Source organism: Equus przewalskii, chromosome 10 (genome assembly GCF_037783145.1).
Source record: "Equus przewalskii isolate Varuska chromosome 10, EquPr2, whole genome shotgun sequence".
NCBI classification, from domain to species: Eukaryota; Metazoa; Chordata; class Mammalia; order Perissodactyla; family Equidae; genus Equus; species Equus przewalskii.
Window position 1 is genome coordinate 36,021,769 of NC_091840.1, and position 20,278 is coordinate 36,042,046.

Sequence of the window (20,278 nt, forward strand, 5' to 3'; positions counted from 1 at the left end):
AGCCTACATCACTGGGTGATGGGAACAGGTGGCCAAAGCCAGGCTGACCATCCAGGGAATGGGGCTGGCTGAGTTAGGATGCATCAGCTGCGGTCCACTCCCCACCCCCACCCCCCGCAACCAGGGGGACAGATAGAGGGTAACTCATCTCATGGTCCCTGCCTTAGTTCAAACCCTCATCAGTGTGCTTCCAGACCATTACAACTGCCTCCCAACTGGGCCCTTGTCCCCAGCCCCATCAAGTCCTATGGCTCCTCCTTGCTGCAGGCAGAGCTGGGTGTATATGACACAAACCTGCTTGTGTCACTTCTCTCCAGAGAATCCTTCAGCCCCCTCTCCCCTGAGTGCAGAGCCCAAACCCCCAAGCAGGCTCTCCTCATTTGGCCCCAACTTATCCTTCTAAACTTGATCACAAAACTTCCCTTTATGTACCCTGCGCCTTCACAGAGGCTTCCCACCCCCACACCTTTGTCCTTGCTGTTGCTGGAATGCCCTCTCCCTCAGTCCCTGGCATTGATCTTTCCCTCTTTTCAACTTGCAACTCAGTTTTTCTCTTGTGACATTTACCACTTTCTTACTTGTGTTTCTGTGCATTTTATCTCCTGCCCTGGACCAAGATGTATCTCATTTAGTCCCCTCTGGCCCCCGCACAGCACTAACTCATGGTAGGGGCTTGGTAGCCCACAGTGGGCATGGGCTAGGCCAGAGTTGGGAAGGCGGTGAGGGCAGTGCTCACGGTGCAGGCTCTGGAGCCAAGATGTGCCTCAGTTCAAATCCTGGCTCTGCTGCTTATTAGCCATGTGACTTTGGGCAAGTTGTTTCACATCTGTGCCTCAGTTACCCCATCTGTCAAATGGAGATAATAGTATCTGCCTCATGGGATCCTTGAGGATTAAATGAGGTAACAGATGTAAAACATTCAGAACAATGCCTGGCACATAGTTAGTAGTAAATAAATGTCAGGTATTATTTATAATCTAATCACTTCAGTGGGCTAGATGAGATTTTATTGTCAAATGAGGGTTTCAAACAGAGAACTAACATTTATGGAGCACCTGCTGTGTGCCAGGTGGGGTGCTAGGCATTTCCACATGCTTTTCCTCCTTCAGTCCCCACAAGGATGTGGGAGGGAGGCAGCATTCTGATCTTTCATATGAAGAACCTGAGGTTCAGAGATTAAGTGATGGGCCTGTGGACACACAGATGGGAAATGTTAGAGCTCAACTTGAACCCAGATCTGTGTGACTCCAAGCTCTGGCCATTCTTTCTGTTGAACCCTATTGACTCGGGAGTCCGGAGGGAGATCCCTGTGAAGTGGTCTCTGGAAGGAGGTACACCCTCCGTTGCCCCTCAAGGCTAGGCATCCTTCCCAGTCCCTCTGTAAGCACTGCCTCCCAGGGAGCAGTGGAGCTGGTGCTGAGGTCAAGGTGCCGTCATAGGGACTAGGCAACCTTCCTGAGTCCCTAGGGACTCTCTCTCCTGTCTTCCTCTCTCCTCCAGCAGCTGAGCCAGGATTGCCTCTTGGGCCCAGCCTGGTTGGCTCCAGGCCAATTCTAGATGTCACACATCAGGCCTGGGATCTCAGGAGGCTGTAGGGCACAGGCAAGATGCTTCCTCCAGGGGCCATCGCAGAGGTGTCATTGTACCACTTACCCAGGTCCCAGATTTGGTGATAGAGAGCAGGAGCTCTTTGGAGCCTAAGCCACCTGTGCTAGAATCCTGGCTCTGGCATCACTCAACTGGTCTCAGGCAAGCTACTGAAGGGCAGAGCACTCAGTTTCCCCATATGCAAAATGGGCAGAATAGTGCCTATTCCCCAGGTTGCTGTGAGCCTTAGCTAAGATGGTAGACTTAATGCCCCAGGGCCTGGGGCTTAGCAGGTGCGCGGTGAACATTAGCTTCCTCCCTGTGGAGCTCTCCCAGGACCTTCCTTCGAGGGCCTTGTCTAATGTGTTTGAGAAGGAGGTCTGCCTGAAAGAGATCTGCTGCCCCCTCCCCATCTCACGTTACCCAGGGCAGCAGAAACTGCTGGGGAGCCTGTCCTGGGCACCTTCTGTCTGAAGCTCTGGTCACTTTGGCCTCTCCCTCCAGGTGTGGAGTAGGGAGAGGACTCAGCCTGGTCCTACCTGGACCACTTTCCTATCTCCACAGATGCCACTGAACTTCCCCCTGTAGGCACCTTGAGTCCCAGGCCCTGGGCTGGCTGGGGAAGGGGTGCACCAGGCCCCAATCTGCCTTGTCCCTTGGCCAGATTCCTGGCATTCCCCCTGTGAATCCCAGGCACTGGCCTTATCCTTGCCTCTGTCAGGCCTAGGGATCTGTACACCATCCCCCCATGCACCTTAAGGAGGCCCAGCCAGTTGCCTTATCACTTCCGTGTTCTAGGGCCCCGTAAGTGTGACATGCTTATTCACACTTTACAGATGGAGGACTTGAAGCTCAGAGAGGCCAAACAACAGCCTGCACCACTGGGAAGTGCCAGGACTAGAGGCCAAGTTTGTCTAGCTCCAAAGTCCGTGGTCTTTCCCCACACCCTACGGCCTCCTGGATCCTGGCCCTGAGAGGAAATGCTTCGACCTCACCACCTAATTAATGTGGCAGTTGAAATGGCCTTGCTTCCCCTTGCCTAGAATGGACTCCCTTTGATCCATCCCAGGGAGGGGCAAAAAAGAGATGATGAATTCCCTGGGGGAGAGAGTGAGAACCTGAGGACCACAGTGGAGGGAATCGGCCACTGAAGCTGAATGATAGCAGTGGTGGGCTTGGCCTGCACTGGCCTCGCTGGTGAACATGGCAGAGCCTGGCAGGGAGCAGGCTGCCTAGAGTAGAAGAGAAGGAAGGCAGGGGAGGGGATACTCTTCTTTGACTTTCAATCCCTGCTCTAACTGTGCAGCACACACCAGGCATGTCTGTTAGGACTCTTGGTTGCAAGTGACAGAAAACCCTCCTCAAACTGGCTTCAGAAAATGGGGGAATTATTGGTTCTTATAATGATATAGTTGAGGTGTAGGTCTGGCTTCAGGTGCAGTTTGATTCAGAGCCCAAATGACATAACCAGAATCCATCTCTTGGTTCAGTTGCCCATGGTTGTCTTCACTCTTCGGCTCCAGAAGGTGGCAGAAATAGCTGTGCTGCACTAGGATAGACACCAGCTCACTAAAGTGGAAAGGAGGGCACTTCCCTTTCCCAGAAGCCCCAGCATTTCATTGACTCTGATTGGTTTGTATGCCCACCCTTGAATCAATCACTGTGGCCAGAGGTGAGGGTGGGGGAACACGAAGATTAAATTAGTCCAGAGCCTGTCCCTGGAGCGATGGGTGGTATAATCCTGTCAAACCCCCTGGAGGATGGGGAAGTAGTAGTGGCCCAAAGGGAATCTTGGTTTTGGTTTTAAGAAGGGGCGATGAGTGCTGGGCAGCCAACAGAATGTCCCCCACATCATCTCCCCCAGCAACGAGAATTCCAGCGCCCATTCACACAGCCCAACCTTAGTTCTGAATCCTCATTCACACAGCCCGGCCGTAGTTCTGAATCCCCCTGTCCTTTCATCTCATCCCATCCTGCTCCTGAACTTGCAGCTCTGGCTCTGTCTCAGATCAGGGTCTCTAGAAGCAGAGCCTGAAACAAGGATTTGGGTACATGTGATCTATAGGGTGAGTTGTCTCAGGAGAGGGGCGTGAGAGAAGCAGAATTAGGCAAGGGAAAGAAGTATGCAAGGATGCAGTCTCAGCTGGACTCTCACTTCGGCCTGATGGCCCAGGGAGCTCTGGAGCATCAACTCCACCAGAGTTGGTCACTCCTCGAGGCAAGGGAGCTGGCCTTTTGCACCCCGCTCCTCCCCTCATGGCAGTCACTCAGTGGTGTGTGTAACCTCTCAGATGAGGAAGCTCCCATTTGCCAAGGGCAATTCTCCAGGGAACGGGGGCAGCTAAGAGCCATTAGCAACTCACACTCATAGTAGAAAAGAGGATTGGGGCAGAGCATCCACAACAGAATCCTTGCCTTGCCCTTCAGACTGAACAGTTAGTCCTGTTTCCTGGGCAATGACCTGAGTCCCTCAGTGACCCCCTGAGCTAAATCACCTTCATACTCCTCTGGTTGCTTATAAATGCCTCTCCAAGCTTGGCAGACTCTAAGGGCCTCCGAAGGCAGGGCCTTTGACACTGCCCCCAAGGTGCCCCCTGGAGCAGGGACCAACCAGAGGTAGCTGCCCTGCACCAGGATGGAGCCTGCTGCAGAAGCAGCCTTTATCAGGGGCTGCGGCGGAAGAGGGCAGAGTCCCTGGCCTCCTGGTTTCCTCTGCCTCACTCCTCCCAGGTCTGACCTTTGTCTCCTTCAGCATCTCCTGCCCCCTTCTGGGGGATGCATCGGAGTCTCCTTCCAGGACTGTGCGCCCCGGGGCTTCCCCAGTCCTGGATTCTTCTGTAGGCAGCTGGTCCCTTCTGACAAGAGTGGTTACCGTTACCTGTCTTGCCAGGTGCCAAATGCTTCCAAAGGTTTGTCCTCTGCCTTGTTTGGGTGCTTTGCTTATCGAGATGGAGTGGCCCGCCCTACACAAACTTAAAGGACAAGCAACAAATGTTTGTAGACATATGACCAACAAAGGGTTAACATTGTCATATACAAAAAGGTTTTATAAATCAATAATAAAATATATGAACGCTGCAATAAAAATAATTGGTCAAAGGACTCGAACAGGCAATATTACAAAAGAAGAAGTAGAAATAGTCAATATGCATATGAGAAGGTGCTTGACCTCACTAGTAATCAAAGAAATTCAAATTAAAGCAGCCATGAGGAGTCATTTTTTTCACTTTTCTAATAGGCAAATATTCCAAGGAGGGTGCGGAGAAATGGCCACCCTCGTGCCCTGCTGATGGGACAAGGGGAGCATAAAGTGGTACATTTCAGGAAGGCAATTTAGAAACCCTTGGCAAGCCTTGAAAATGTGCATAACTTTAGAATCTACAGTTCGACTTCTTGGAATTTATCCTAAGGAAACACTGGAAGATGTGCCCAAGGCTGTATGTGCAGTGATGTTTATCTCAGCACTATTTATAATAGCAAAAAAAAAAAAAAAAAAAAGAAATGACTTAATGATCCATCAATAGAGAACTGGTTAAATCAATCATAGTTCATTCATATAAGGGAATCTTATGCAGCCATTTAAAATGATAACGCACATCTGAGTCCACCAACATCAAAAGAGCCCTGTGAGCCATTAATTTTTAAAAAGTTTCTAAATATCATGTAGAGCATGTTTTATCAGTGTTGAATTTTGTACCTTATATGTGTACTTAGAACCAAGAAGGTGTCTGGAAGGGCGTTCATGAGTTTCTAGGGGGTGGGAATAGTGGGTTCTGTGTTTCCTCCCTCCTTTTGGTAACCCAGAACTTATTGGTGTAAAGCAACAACCATTTTATAAGATTCTGTTGTCAGGAGTTTGGAAGGGGTGCAACCAGCATGGCTTAGCTCTGCTACACAGAGTCTGGGGCCCTAGCTGGGATGTTGTAGGTGACTTGAACAGCTGGAGGCTGGAAGCATCTGGAGAGTTCTTCACTCACACATCTGACACCTGGGATGACTTGAAGGCTGGGCTTAGTTGGCACTGTCCACTAGAGCACCTACTTGGGGGCTGCCCGTGGCTTGGGCTTCTGACAGCATGGCAGCCTGGTTCCAAGGGGGAGTGTCTTCAAGAGGGAAGAATCTGGAGAATGAGTACTTCAAGAGATGGAGGCAAAAGCTACAAAGGTGCTTCTGACTTAGCCTCAGAAACCCTGCTGACGTCACTTCCGCCACATTCTATTGGTTGCAAATGAGTCACTAAAGCCAGCTCAGATCCAAGGGGAGGGGAATTAGACTCCACCTCTTGATGGGGAAGTGCAGGGTCACGTTGCAGAAGAGCATGTGAGATGGGAGATATGGTGGCCTCCTATGAAAAACACAGTCTGCCATAGACGGTCCTTCTTCCCTGCTGGACTCAAACTGAGAGATGTGAGATTTGGAATAGCCACAGCCACCTGGGAACCCCAAAGGGGAACCTGTGCATAAAGCCAGCTTGGAGGAGAATCAGGGATGCAGGAGAGCAAGAAGAGAGAGAGAAATCCGGTCCAGAGGGCATCATTTGAAGCCATCTGCACCCCTGACTCCTCAGTCCCATGAGCCAATAATCCCATTATGCTTAAGCCAGTACGAGCTGAGTTTTCTATCTCTTGCAGAAGACATAGCCCTAATCAATACAAGAGGATTTTACAAGAATTTTATTCCCCTTTTTATACTTTTCCATATTGCTTGAATTTTCTACAGTGAGTTTGGTATATTTTCAGTGTTTGAAAATTTTTAAATTAAACAGCCATTTGTGAGTCACCAATGGCAATAACCATGAGTTTTATCGCCTCACATTTTGATCAATCTGAAGACTCAACTCTTTGGCCTACCGTCATCGTTTGTTCACCAGAGTACAGCTCCCACACTCCCATCCCACCATCCCTCACTGATTGCTAAGTTTGCTCTAAGCTTCAAGCACCCTCCAGCTATTCCATTCAATTACAGTAACTGGTGGGAGGGATTCTGACACAGCATGGCTCCTGGCCTCCAGAAGCCCTCAGTCTAGTCAGGAGAGTGGGCAGAATCGTTCTGATCAGGGGCCATCAGTGCTAGCATGCTGTGGGAGGATATGGAGAAAGAAAGGAGAATTCTTACTAAAATGGAGATGAAGGGGGCATTCCAGGTAGAGAGACCAGCTTGAGCAAAGGCCTGGTAGTGAGACCATACAGGACGTATGGTTAGAATGCTGTAAAACTGATGACTGCAAAATAGGGAGCCTGATACGGGAGCTCACGGGGAGACCTAGACGATAGGTTGAAGCCTAAGCTGGGGAGGCCCTCGAATGCCAGGATAAGGAGTTTTGGCTTTCTCCTGAAGATAATGGGGAGACACGGGAGGGATTTAAATGGAGAAATGTCACGATCAGGCTTTGAGATGGGGAGGTAGCTCTGGTGATGGTGTGGATGGGAGAGACTGAGACCAAGTAAGCAGCTACTGTAATAGTCCAAGCGAACAGTAGTGAGGGCCTAAGTCATCTTGCATCCTTGTAGCTACTCTAAAGCCCACTCAAGAGCAGGCATTCCTTGCTGTCTATGCGCAGGGCCCGTGCTTGGAGAGAGAAGTCATTCTGGTGTTCTGCAGAACCGTACTCTGACATTGGTTAGAGAGCTTGTCCCACCAGCGCCCCATTCATTTGGTTTTCCCACCATATCCAGATTGGAAGCAAGTCTTCAAATAATAACAGCTAAAAATAATAAACACAAGAACAACCATTATGTACTGCAAGACAGTATAAACTCTTGACATGGATTATCCCATTTAATACTCTCAGCAACCCTCCAAGGCAGATTCCATTGCCATGGCCACTTCACAGATAAGAAAACTGAGTCTTTGAATCATTAGTGCCACAGCTGCTCACTCTGGAGGCTCCCACACATATTTGGCCTCTAGTAGGGCATTGCCTGAAGATTCCGCCCTCATTGCTACCACCTGCCCACCCTTTGCCTCCTCTTTTCCAAGGAACCATCCAAGTTCAAAGGCTGCTGATAGTCTCTAAATGAAGAGAGGCTGGTACTGGCTCAGACCCATAGACCAGGGAGCCTAACCCAGGCCCAACCAGGAGAAATGAAGAGAGAGAAAGAGAGAAAGGAAAGAGATGGTCCGTGAGCTGGAGGCAGATGACAAAGTGAGAGAGAGCAGAGTGCCTTCTCCAGAGCCTCCTTCAAGAAGGGATGCTCCGAGATGGGGGGGAAATTAGAGCAGCCTTTGGCAGACAAAGTGGAGCAGTTGCATGCAGCGGCCTGTGGTACTTAAACGCAATAGCTGATCTAATCACCAGCCTCATTCTCTGGGAAGCTTTTTGCCGCATTTTAGCACAGAAAAGTGTTGCCTTTTTCTCTTTTGTGGCTTGAGCTGCTATTTAAGAAAGCAAAAAAAAAAAAAAGAAAAATCAATATGCCTTCTCTGGCTTTCAGTCTTTTTCCCCCAAAAGGTGTTTCTTTGGGGAAGGGGAAGATGGGGGGGAGGGGGTCAAGGAGCGTTTTTGTCATTCATAAGCCGTAGTGACAAATCCTTGACATCATTCGAGGTTCCTATCGATCAGCTCCATCCGCGGCACCAGAGGACAAATAGAAATCATTTGTCTGTCTTGGCTTCCAAACAGCCTGAGACAAAGGGCTCCGCTGGCAATCAGCAGCTGGAGGTATTAGCAGTGGGTCAAGTTCGGAGGTCAGAGGTCAAACAGGTTGTCATCAGTTTCTCACAGCGATCAGAGCAAGGGCAGGGGAGGGGCCGAGTAAAACCCACCAACAACACAGCTGGTTCTTATTAGCCAAATCCTGCCTCCCTGTAAAGAGAGATGGGCCAGCAGGCCCACACCCGCCCCAGGGATACCCCGGGGTGCCAGGTTTCATGGAATGGCGGCAGGGCTGGGGGTGGTGAGGGGCCGAGGAAGAAAAGAAGCAAGATCTGGGCTCTGCCTCCCACTATTCATCCTTCCCTCTCCCAGGGGAAGCCCTGAGTTATTCTGTCCTGGGCCCTGAAAGACAGTGAGAGAGACCTTGGGTTTCTTTGGGAGTCTGAGCAAGCAAGTTAATCCTGTAAAACTGGAAGTGACTTAGATGGCCTGGCAAACAGGGGATGCAGCCAGGGGACAGTTGAGTCATTTTAAGTCCCTGATTACACACCACCTGTTTTGGTTTCTCCTCCCACCCTTGGGAAGAGGAGACCCAACTCTTAGGGCAATTAATCTAGAGAAAGATATGGAAAGGTGAGGGTGGGAAGTCCAGCCCCAGGGGAGTGACATATATGGGAGTTGACTCAGGAGTGCAGGAGAAGCATGACAAATAGGATGGCAGCTAACAGCTTTTCTCATTGAGTGCTTGGTACCAATGCCCTTGGCCTACTCCAGGGTGATCTCACTTAAGCACCGAGAGAGCCCTATGAGGGCTTACTGGTCCCATTTTACAGATGGGGAGACTGAGGCTCAGAGAGAGTAGATCACCAGTATCAGTGAAGCCACAAGGGACCCCAGCACATACCTGAGAAGTGGATTCCAGGGAACAAAAGACCAGGCACCTTTGACGGGGTCCACTCCTCAGTGAACAAGTCCACCTGATAGGAACATGGTGAGAGTTCTGGGTCCCTGGTCTTACCGGCTGCTCCCTTGGCATGACTCCAAACACCCAATGACTATAGTGTCTTATGAGGATAAAAGGACCCAGAACTGGAACTTGCAGCTTAAAGGACTCCCACTCAGGGAGAGAAAGGTGATTCAGGAGCTGGCCAACGTGAGCTCTTGGCAGCCCAGGCTGGACTGAAGGACTTGACCACACTAACCAGGTGGCATGTCCAACTCTCAGGAGCCAACCATCCCTTCTAATCAGGAAACGAGAGTGATAGTTTCTCTTCAGCACAGGGTTAGAGGGAGACAGGAATGCGGGTTTAGTGCATGTCTGATGACATGAGTGGCCTGCCACTCAGAGGAACAGGGGCCCTGCCTGAGTCCAAGGGTCTCCAGAGGACATAGGGATGCACTCTAATCAAGATGACTAGGGAATTCTCTGATGCACCTGTTACTTGTTCCAGCTCTCTAAGGGACAACATTTAGGATGTGGGAGAGAAAGCAAGGTAAAAGAGATGGTGGGGTTGGGTAGATTGGAATGTTTGAAAGAACCCTCAGTGATCCATAGGGTAAATGTCCTTCTGAAACAGGAGCCCTTAAATGTAAATAAGGCCTGTGGCTCTAAAAGGGTAGCATGAGGGGTCTACAGATCTGCACATGGGATAAAACTGCAGAGAACTACATATGCACATACACACACCAGTGTGTGCAAAACTGGTGAAATCTGAACAGGGCCAGTGGACTGTACCGATGCCAATTTGCAGTTGTGGTGTTGTACTGGAGTTATGCAAGACGTTACCACTGGGGGAAGCTGGATGAAGGGTATACAAGATCTCTCTGTGTTATTTCTTACAACCGCGTATGAGTCTACAATTATCTCAAAAGGAAAAAGAGGTATAAAAAAGGAAAAAATAACTAAGGAATATTCTGTTCCCTCAACAGAGTTCTGTTCTCTGCTGCTTGACATAGAGACAGGAAAAGCATAGGCGGAAAAGAAACAAGCCTTTGATCTGTGAGCTCTCTCAAGGCAGAAGACGGATAAGAATGACCCACACTGTCTTTCGTCACACATTATCATCCCATTTTTGGGAGGGGAAAACTGAGGCTCAGGGCAGCGTCGGCCACAGTGGCTGAGCCGTCTCCTAGTCCCGGTTGGCTGACTCCCAAGCCTGGGCTCTTGCCACCATACCACCAAGTTGGTAGTGTTTCGACTTCCAGAGCCCCAGAATATGTGCCCTCCAAGGGTAAGCTTGGTCCAGGAGGCAAAATGTGTCAATTCTATCAAGTAGTCATTAAGTATTTTGCCACCAAGAGTACAGAGTTAAAAAAGAAAGAAAGAAAAAAAAGAGGGGCCGGCCACGTGGCTGAGTGGTTAAGTTCGTGCATTCTGCTTGGGTGGCCCAGGGTTCGCCGGTTGGGATCCTGGGTGAGGACATGGCACCACTCATCAGGCCATGCTGAGGCACAGTATCCCACATGCCACAACCAGAGGCACTCACAACTAGAATATGCAACTATGTACTGGGGGGCTTTGGGGAAGAGAAGAAGAAGAAAGAAGAAACAAAAGAAGAGTGGCAATAGAGGTGCCAATCTTTAAAAAAATAAATAAATAAATAAAACAAGGCCCCTGTCTTCAAGAATCTGAGTCTGTGGTTGTTTACAGGAAACCAACACACCTAGGGATGAGCTGGACTTTCCTAAGAGCGACACAGGGTCAGAGAAGGTGAGGTCTGTGGGGAGTGGGCGGGTAGAGAGGGCCCTTGGAAAGGGGTGGCTGTGTCTTTTTTTTCCAGTTTTTTTTATTGTGGTAAAATACACATAATGTAAAATTTGCTATCTTAATAATTTTTAAGAGTACAGTTCAGGGGTATTAAGTACATTCATATTGTCATGCAACTGTCACCACCATCCATCTCCATAGCTCTTTTTATTTTGCAAGATTGAAACTCTGCATCTATTAAACAATAGCTCCTTATTCCCCCCTCCTCCCAGCCCTTGGCAACCACCATCCTACTTTCTGTCTTTATGAATTTGACCATTCTAAGCCCTTCATATAAGTGGAATCATACCGTATTTGTCTTTCTGTCACTGGCTTATTTCATCCAGCATAATGTCATCAAGGTTCATCGATGTTGTAGCATATGTCAGAATTTCCTCCCTTTTCAAGGCTGAATAATATTCCATTGTATGGTTATACCACATTTTGCTTATCCATTCATCCATTGATTACTTCCCCCTTTTAGCTATTGTGAATAATGCTGCTATGAACATGGATGTACAAATATCTGTGTGAGGCTCTGTTTTCAATTCTTTTGAGAATATACCTGGAAGTGGAATTGCTGGATCCTATGGTAATTCTATTTTTAATTTTTTGAGGATAGGGGGCAGCTTTGTCTTAAAGATCATAAGGTTTTGGTTTTAGTTTTTGTTTAGTTTTTTTTGGTGGGGGAGCTTGTTTTTATTATTTAAAAAAAAATAAGTAGTATATGTACATATGGTTCACAATTCAAAAGGTCCAGAAAGATTTGCAGAAAAGCCTCCCTCCCACTCCTATTTCCCCATCACCCAGCTCTCCTCCCCAGAGGTAACCAGTGTTATCAGCTTCGTGCTTATTCGTCAAGAGAGATTTTCAGGCATGTACAGACAATTACATATATCTATTAGGAGGGTTTTGATAGGTACAGAAAAGAAGAAAGAAAGGACACCAAGTAAGATAGGATTGTCATGGGAAAAACTCACCTTGGTACTCTTAAATTCTGTCTCTTTGTTTTAAGGGTGTCTCATAAACAGCATATAATTTAATTTTAATTTTGACTCAATCTTTAAGTCTTTGTCTTTTAATAAGGAGGTTTTACGCATTTACATTTTTTTTGGTATTTAACTGATTTGGTCTTCTTGATAGAAGGAAAATAATTCCTTTGCAAAAACAAATGCCTCTTGGTTTTACCTTCTGGTTAAGTTTTATTCTTTCTTTCTGAGATTCTGATCTTCTAATCTCCACTGTCCCTTTTACTTTTCTTCCCTAGTGTTCTGGAAGAAGTTTTTATTTCATTAGTGGTTAACTTTAAAATATCATGTAAAAAATTCTTTAACTTGTAATCATTTAATACTTTTATTCTGAGAGCCTTAAATGAGGAATAATATAACCAGCACCTGTATTCCCACCATCCATCATTAGTGTGCCAGTTGTCAGTGTATTGCCTCTCAGCTCCAAATCCACCATGGTGTGCATGCTTTGGGATATTGGAGCTGCACCCTGTAAAGGCTTCCCCTTTATCAGCTGGCACAACATTAGGCTTGGTGAGGAGAGGGTGCTGGAGGAGCACTGAAGGCATAGCAGAGGAAGGGCCATCTCCTCCTGGCTCCCGTGCAATGTCCACTCCCGTGGCGCAGCTGCCAGCAGCATATGGGAGGGCCAGCAATGCTCCCCTCCTCCATGCTATCGCCTGGCAGCTGTGGAGCACCTCTGGCTGAAGCACCTCAGTGAATTCCGTGGGGTCCACAGCCACACCCTCTCTTGGCCTTGGGTTGGGGGGCCCTCTCGCAAGTGTGTTCCTTCCTGGGCACACTCTCTCTTAGCCCTGGACGTAGCAGCTGCTCCCCTCGTTTGCTATTCCTGTATCCTTCAGCGGGCTCTTTCACCCTCTGAGGAGTTAACCACCTTAACTAGTTAGGAATTCTTTATATTAAATTTTCCCTGTGTTCTTCCTGTCTCCTGATTGGACCCTGACTGACACCTTTAGTAAAGTTAACATTTTGTCATATTTACTTGCTTTTGTTTTATTTTAAGGAAAAGACACATTACAGGCATAAACTCCCCTCTCACTGCCACTCCCAGTGCTATCCCCTTTCTCCAAGAAGGAACCATTATTCTGAGTTTGAGGTGAATCCTTCCATTTAAAACATCTTGACATCCATTCATAATATATTTTTTAAAAATTTATACTATTTTTGGGGCTGGCCCTGTGGCCAAGTGGTTAAGTTCGCGCGCTCCGCTGTAGGCAGCCCAGTGTTTTGTTGGTTCGAATCCTGGGCGCAGACATGGCACTGCTCATCAAAACCATGCTGAGGCAGCATCCCACATGCCACAACTGGAAGGACCCACAACGAAGAATATACAACTATGTACTGGGGGCTTTGGGGAGAAAAAAGGAAATAAAATAAAATCTTTAAAAAAAATTTATACTATTTTTACATTTTAAAAGGTATATTAGTGGTACATTTTCCATATTATTCTGAATCTTGTTTCTATTGACCCACATTACATTATTTAAAACTATCCATGTGGAGAGGTATAGATCTAATTCATTCCTCTTAAAGTGCTGTATAATATCCCATTGTATAAACATATCATATATCATTAATTTATTCCTCTACAGATATTCAGTTATATTGTCTCCAATATTTGGCTACTTGTAAACAATAGTGTAGTACAGTGTACATCTTATGTATGCACATGTCGGAATTTCTCCAGGGAACAAAACCAGAAATTGAATTTTCTGAATAGGTCATAGAGTATGCACATTTTTAAATGTTATTAGTTGCTGCTTATTTGCTCTCGGAATGGAAATATTTACACTTCCACCGGCCGTGTATAGCAGTATCATTTTCCTCACATTCTCACCAACACTTTATATTACTAGGCCTCTTAATTTTTCCCAATCTGATGAGTGAAAAAAGTATCTCATTTTTCTTTTCATGGCTTTAGTGGCCATTTGACTATCCTCTTCTGTGAATTGTCTGTTCATATTGTTTCTTACTTTTCTGTTGGGTTGTTTGTCTTTTTCTTACAGATTATAGGCATTCTTTATACATTCTGATAGATACGTTATATATTGCAAATATTTCCCAGTAAATTGCCTGCCTTTTAATCTTGCTTATGGTATATTTTGCCTTAGACAAGATTTAATTTTAATAAAGTTAAATAAATCTATATTTTATTGGTTGTTCTTATTGTGTTATTCGAGAAATCTTTCTTTATTCTGGTTATGAAAAATATTAACCTCTAATTGTTTTTCATGTTTAGGTCACTAAAACATCTACATTTTATTTTTGTGAATGATGTGTCACAGCTGTGTTATTAACTAGTCTTTCTTTTCCCTGTGATTAGCGATATCTCTAACATATGCCATGATCCCATATAGGGATATGAATATGTTCCTGAGCTCTCTATTCTATTTTATTGTTTATTTTATCTGTGTTAATTAACTGTGTTAATTAGGATAAAAAAACAAGCTGCCAAAACAAGAGTTCCAACAATCATGTGACTTAAAGAACAAGGTTTACTCTGCTCCAGTCAGGAGCCCATGTGCCTTCCATCTTGTGGCTCAATCGTTCCCTGTTGAAATCTGGTCACTGCCACATTTGAGTTCCAGTCTGGGGGAAGGAAGAAGAAAGAACATGGAGAAAACACTCCTGCTGCTGTAAGAATCATAGCCCAGCAGGGGAACACCTCGCTTCCACTCATATTCCACTGGTGACAGCATAGCTCATAGCATCACCAAACTGCAAAAAGCGCTGGAAAATGTCATGCCCAGCTAGGCTGCCATGTGCCTAAGTGCCACTCTGTTAGCATGCAAAAAGAAAAAATTGGATTTTGGTGGACAGCTAGCATCTCCATCACAAACCTTGGCCAGTGTCAAACTCTTTTAATGACTAGCCTCACTTCTTAGCTAGCTCCCTTCATGTTGGCAAATGGCTACCAGAGCTCCAAGTGGCTAATCCTTACACACTGTTAATTAGTGTCTATTGCTGCATTATAAATTAGCCCAAAACTTAGTGGCTTGAACAGTAAACTTGGAAGTAAAGATGGCAGAACGGAAAGATGACATCACTGAGCCTTTGAATTAACTAATCCTGCCTCAGAACATCTTATGATAGAGATAATAAATCCCCTTACAGTTTAAGCTAATTTGAGCTGGGTTTTCTGTTACTTAATAGCTGAAAGCAATCTGTCTGATACATATTTTTAAATACTTGCTATATCAGTTAGGATGAACTAAATCATGCTACAATAATGACCAGCAAAATCCCAGTCATTTAAAACAGTAAAGGCTTACTTCTCTCTTGTACTACTGGTCTATTACAGGTTGGCTGGGGGTTCTGCCTCACTCTAGGCCATCAGCTCGGAGAGCAGCCTATGTCTGAAATACTGGTGGTTGCCATGGCAGAGAGAAAGAGATCACTGGATGGTCCTGTACCAGTCATTAAATGTTCGCTCCTGGACGTGACACAAATCACTTCAGCTCACAACCCATCGGCCCCATGAAGGGACCAGAAAGTGCAGTCCTACCATGTGCCAAAGTGCTGGAAATATCTGGTGGACGGCACTAATGTTTTTAAGTTTATAAATTTTCCTCTAAATCCTGCTTTAACTGCTCCTTACCAATTTTACCTAGTACTTTTATTATCATCCTTAAATAAACTTTTAATTTGAGAATGTTTTAGATTTACAGAAAATTTGTGAAGATGGCACCTAGGAAGTTCTCATATACATGACCCCCAAATTCCCCTAGATTAATAACCTACATTTGTGTGGTACATTCGTCACAATCAATGCACTAATATTGATATGTTATTATTAACTAAAGTCCATACTTTATGCAGATTTCTTTAGTTTTTATCCACTGTCCTGTTCTAGGATCCTATCCAGGGTACCACATTACAGTAATCCTCACGTCTCCTTAGGCTCCATTTGGCTGTGACAGTTTCTCAGGCTTGCCTTGTTTTTCACGACCTTGACAGTTTTAAGGAGTATCAGTCAGGTATTTTGTAGAATGTTCCTCAACTGAGATTCATTTGATGTTTTTCTCATGATTAGACTGGGGTTAAGGGTTTTTGAGAGGGCAACCACAGAGGTAAAGTGCCATTCTCATCACATCAAACCAAGGGTACAGACTATCAATATGACTTATCACGGCTGATGTTGACCTTGATCACCTGGCTGACGTAGTGTTTATCAGATTTCTCCACCATAAAATTACTCCTTTTTCTCCCTTTCCATACTGTACTCTTTGGAAGAAAGTCACTGTGCACAGACCACACCTCCTTGAGGGCAGAGTATCTACATAAATTATTTGTAATTTTTCTACACAGGAGATTTGTCTATTCTCCCTACTAATTTATTTATTCAACCATTTATATAAACCAGTATGGATTCACGGATATTTATTTAGTTTGGGTTATAATCCAATACTACATTATTTATTTGTTGCTCAAATTGCTCCAGCTTGGGATGCTAGGAGCTCTCAGTTGGCTCCTATGTCTCTTAGAACCTCATCAATGTGAGTGGTTTCATATTTGAGCACTCTCTCACTTTCTGGCACTGCGAAATGCTCCAGGCTCATCTTGTGTATTTCCTGCCCCAGTTCTAGAATCAGTCATTTCTCTAAGGAACCCTGCTTCCTTTTACTGAAGAATGGTATTAGAAACCAAGATCTGGGTGCAAGGTGTGCCCATTGCTACTGGAGCCATTGTTTCTAGGCCCTCTCAGCTGGCAGAGCAAGGAAATATGTGTGTGTATACTAACCCACATATGCACACATATCTGTATATAATTCTGTAAGTAAGCACCTGTATCTATATTAAACTAAGCGTAAATTCACTCTGATGTCTCCGGCTCTGATCTACTGCCACATGGACCATTCTAGCCTCAATGCTTTACTTAGCTATAACTTTCCACAACAGCGAGAAGCCTGGCTCCCATCCATTAACTTAAATGTTCAATTCCAGTATCCATGTATTGTGGTTCAGAATTGTTAACCCTTTCACTATCATTTAATTCTAAATATTTAATTAATTTTCATGGATTTACTCTTTAACCATGAATTATTTAGAAGTTTGGTTTTTAGTTGCCAAACATAGAAGGTCTTGTTAGCTCTTTTGCTGTGGTTGATTTTTAATTTTCTTGCATTGTGGTCTGAAAACATGTCCTGTATAATGTGGATTCCCTGGAATGTTTTGAGACTTCCTCCGTAATCTAATATATGTTCAATTTTGGTAACAGTTCCATATATGATTGGAAAAAAATGGACAAATTTTGGTACATCTACTCTATGCCATTAAAAACATCATTATGAAAATGTAGAAAGTATACAAATGTTTGAGATAATGTGAAATGAAAAAAACACTGAACACATGCTATGTTTGCAGCAATGTAAACTATTCAGGCATAAAACAAAGACTGGAAAGGAATAAGCAAAAATGAAAATAAGCATCGACATATAGTGGTGGGATTCTAGGTAATTTTTTTCTCTTCTCAAAATTGTATTTAAAGTTTTATTGTTTCTATAATTTATAAAACTCTAAAAACAATTCTCCCAGAAAATACTGGTTTGATAAGTTAACAAAGAATCAAAAGTATTTAATTCTACAGGTAGTTTTTGAGCCCCTGCTATGTGTTGGGCACCATGCTGAACCCTAGGGATCTGGGAATGAGAAGTCAAGGTCATTTCCTTCAGAGACTCTTAGATCAAGAGGGGCAGACCACACACAAGTAATTCCTACACAAGGCAGATAGCAAGAGGGCCCCAAAGAAGCCCATACGTGGTGCTGCTGGAAGACAGCACTGGAAGCAATTAATTTAGATTCAGCAGGGAGGAGGGGGTATGCAGTGTCCTACGGGAGCAGTAGGAACTAGAGAGGATCTCAGGGATCCCTGTGTGGACCCAGGGAGGGACCACACACAAAGGAAGATCTTGAATAATAGTAAAATTTGATGTTTGTGTAAGACTTCATAATTTACAGAATCTCTCAACACATACACAATCTCATTGCTATTTGCCTTTCTATCTCTGTGCTATTTAACCTGTGAGGCACATATTACTATTTTCATACCCATTTTTTTCCAGAGTTGGAAACTCAGGTTCAGAGAGGGGGTGGAAGTTGTCCAAAGTGACACAGCTAGTAAGGGACAGAAGCAGGACTCAGATATAGTTTTCTGACTCCAAGTAGAGTTTCCTTCATGTAAACCCCTCTTAGAAAATAACTCCTTTGCCATGCACTTAGAAAGAACCATAAAAATGGCTCAGCTAATCTGTCTCACTCTGTGAGAGGGAATATCATCAAATGTTCTCTCAAGCAGGAGCTACTGTGAAATGGAAATCGAGAGTTAAGCTAGGCGGGCAGCTGGACCGAGGCAGAGCCTGGCTGGACGTTCTGTGGCGGTAGTCTCTTGTCCATTGTTGACCACAGAAGGGGCCCATCCAACTGCCCCAGAGGCACCAGAATGCAGCCCTGGGAGCTCAGAGCCACTGCAGGCACCGGCCCACACCAGCTGCAGCTCTACAGCCCTTGCTTACAGGGCCCAGAGGACTTGGGGAATGAATCAACAAATGAGCAAATGCTCAGCCTCTCGCCTCCATCTCTCTCCCCACCACCCACCTAGTTGGTGTTCTCTGTTCCCAAGGGCCTCCCCAAACATCCCTCCTCTGGTGTCTGCAGGGTATCCACTCAGCTTCTTCAGTCCTGCTCCTCACCCAGACGCTCCTCGTCCTCCTCCTGCCCACCTTCTCAGCTGTCCAAAAGCCTGATGCTGGGAAGAGTGGAGGTCATCTGAGCACCAGCACCCCCAGTGCTGCTCCCTCCCCACCACACACTTAATTACTGACTCTCCCAGGTTTCTCATCCCTCTGCCAAGCTGTACTTTTAACTAACATGCTATATGTATCTGTTACAGGCCATCTCAAATCCGCTTTGAAAGAGGGGAGGTTGTCATTTCATTAATAATGTATTTATTCCCTCAACAAATATTTATTGAAACCTATTGTATGCCTGTGTTAGATGCTTGGAATCCAATGGTAAGTAAAACAGCTATAGCTCCTGTTCTTTTGGAGTATCCAGTCTAGCCAGCAGCGCAGACACTAAGAAACTATGCTCAGAAATAAATATGGACGTGTGGCAAGTACTTTGAAAGAACAGAAACATAACAGAGGGAGCCTACTCTGGATATGAACAGAAGGCAAAGAGCTAGAACTATTTGGTGAACAGCCCTAAAGATGACACATACACTTATGTCTATACGTTTCCCTGTAAGCACTGCTTTAACTGTACCCTACAAATTTGAATACTAAGTGCATTCATAATCATTCAATTCTAAATATTTAGTAATTTTTATTGATTTCCTCTTTAACCTACAGATTATGCAGAAGTGAAGTTTTTCATTTCAAAACACAAGGGGCTTTGTTAGCTCTCTGTCTGCGCTTGATTTCTGATTTTATTGCGCTGTGGTCTGAGAACATGTTCTGTATAATGGTGATTCTCTGGAATGTTTTAAGACTCCCCTTGTGACCTAATTAATAGGTGTTCAAGTTGGGTTACTGTTCCGTATCCAATTGAAAAAAAATACAGTGTATTCACTTTGGCATATCAGTGTATATGGATATTATGAAAAGGATTATTTAAAAGATCATGAGACTTGAAAGATGAAAAAGTTGCCCAGGAGAAGAGCCTTCCAAGCTGCCGGAACAGAAATTTTCCCTTGCCTAAATTTCCCTTTAGGCATTGAGGGCCTAAAGCTGGTAGTGCGGCTGGAGCCAGAGAGAGGTGGAAACAGGCAGGCTGTGACAGAGGTGAGGCAGGCAGGGGCCAACTTATGAATAAAATAAAAATGAATAAATAGAAATGAATATAAGTGAATAATAACCAGATTGGATTACAAGAACCCCTACTCCCCTCCCGGCGAAAAGTAAGGTGCAGCTTAGACCTCATCCAGAACTGACCCCAGCATGCCCACATTCCCCAAGCCCCTGCTGCCATGCCTGATCCCTTCCGTCCTGTCTCAGCCCCAGATTCCTCACGTGGGGGCGATACTACCAAGGTTCGTAGCTCAGGGGAGATGATGGCTGGAAGGCCTGCCTCATAACAGGCATGCGCAACGGCCGGCGCCACGCCCCTGTGTCCTCTTCCAGTGACGCGGGGCGCTCCTAAGCGGAGGCCGAGGGAGGTGGTGAAGCGCCCCAGCTGCCTTATGCCGACGCCTGGGTGCGAATCCGCCGCTCCCTGTTAGCTGTCCCCGGGCCAGCCGCGAGTCTGGGTGCCTCCGTGTCTGCACCCGTGACAATGGGGACACTCCATCCGCCTCATATAGGGGGCGGTTAAATAAGAGAATAA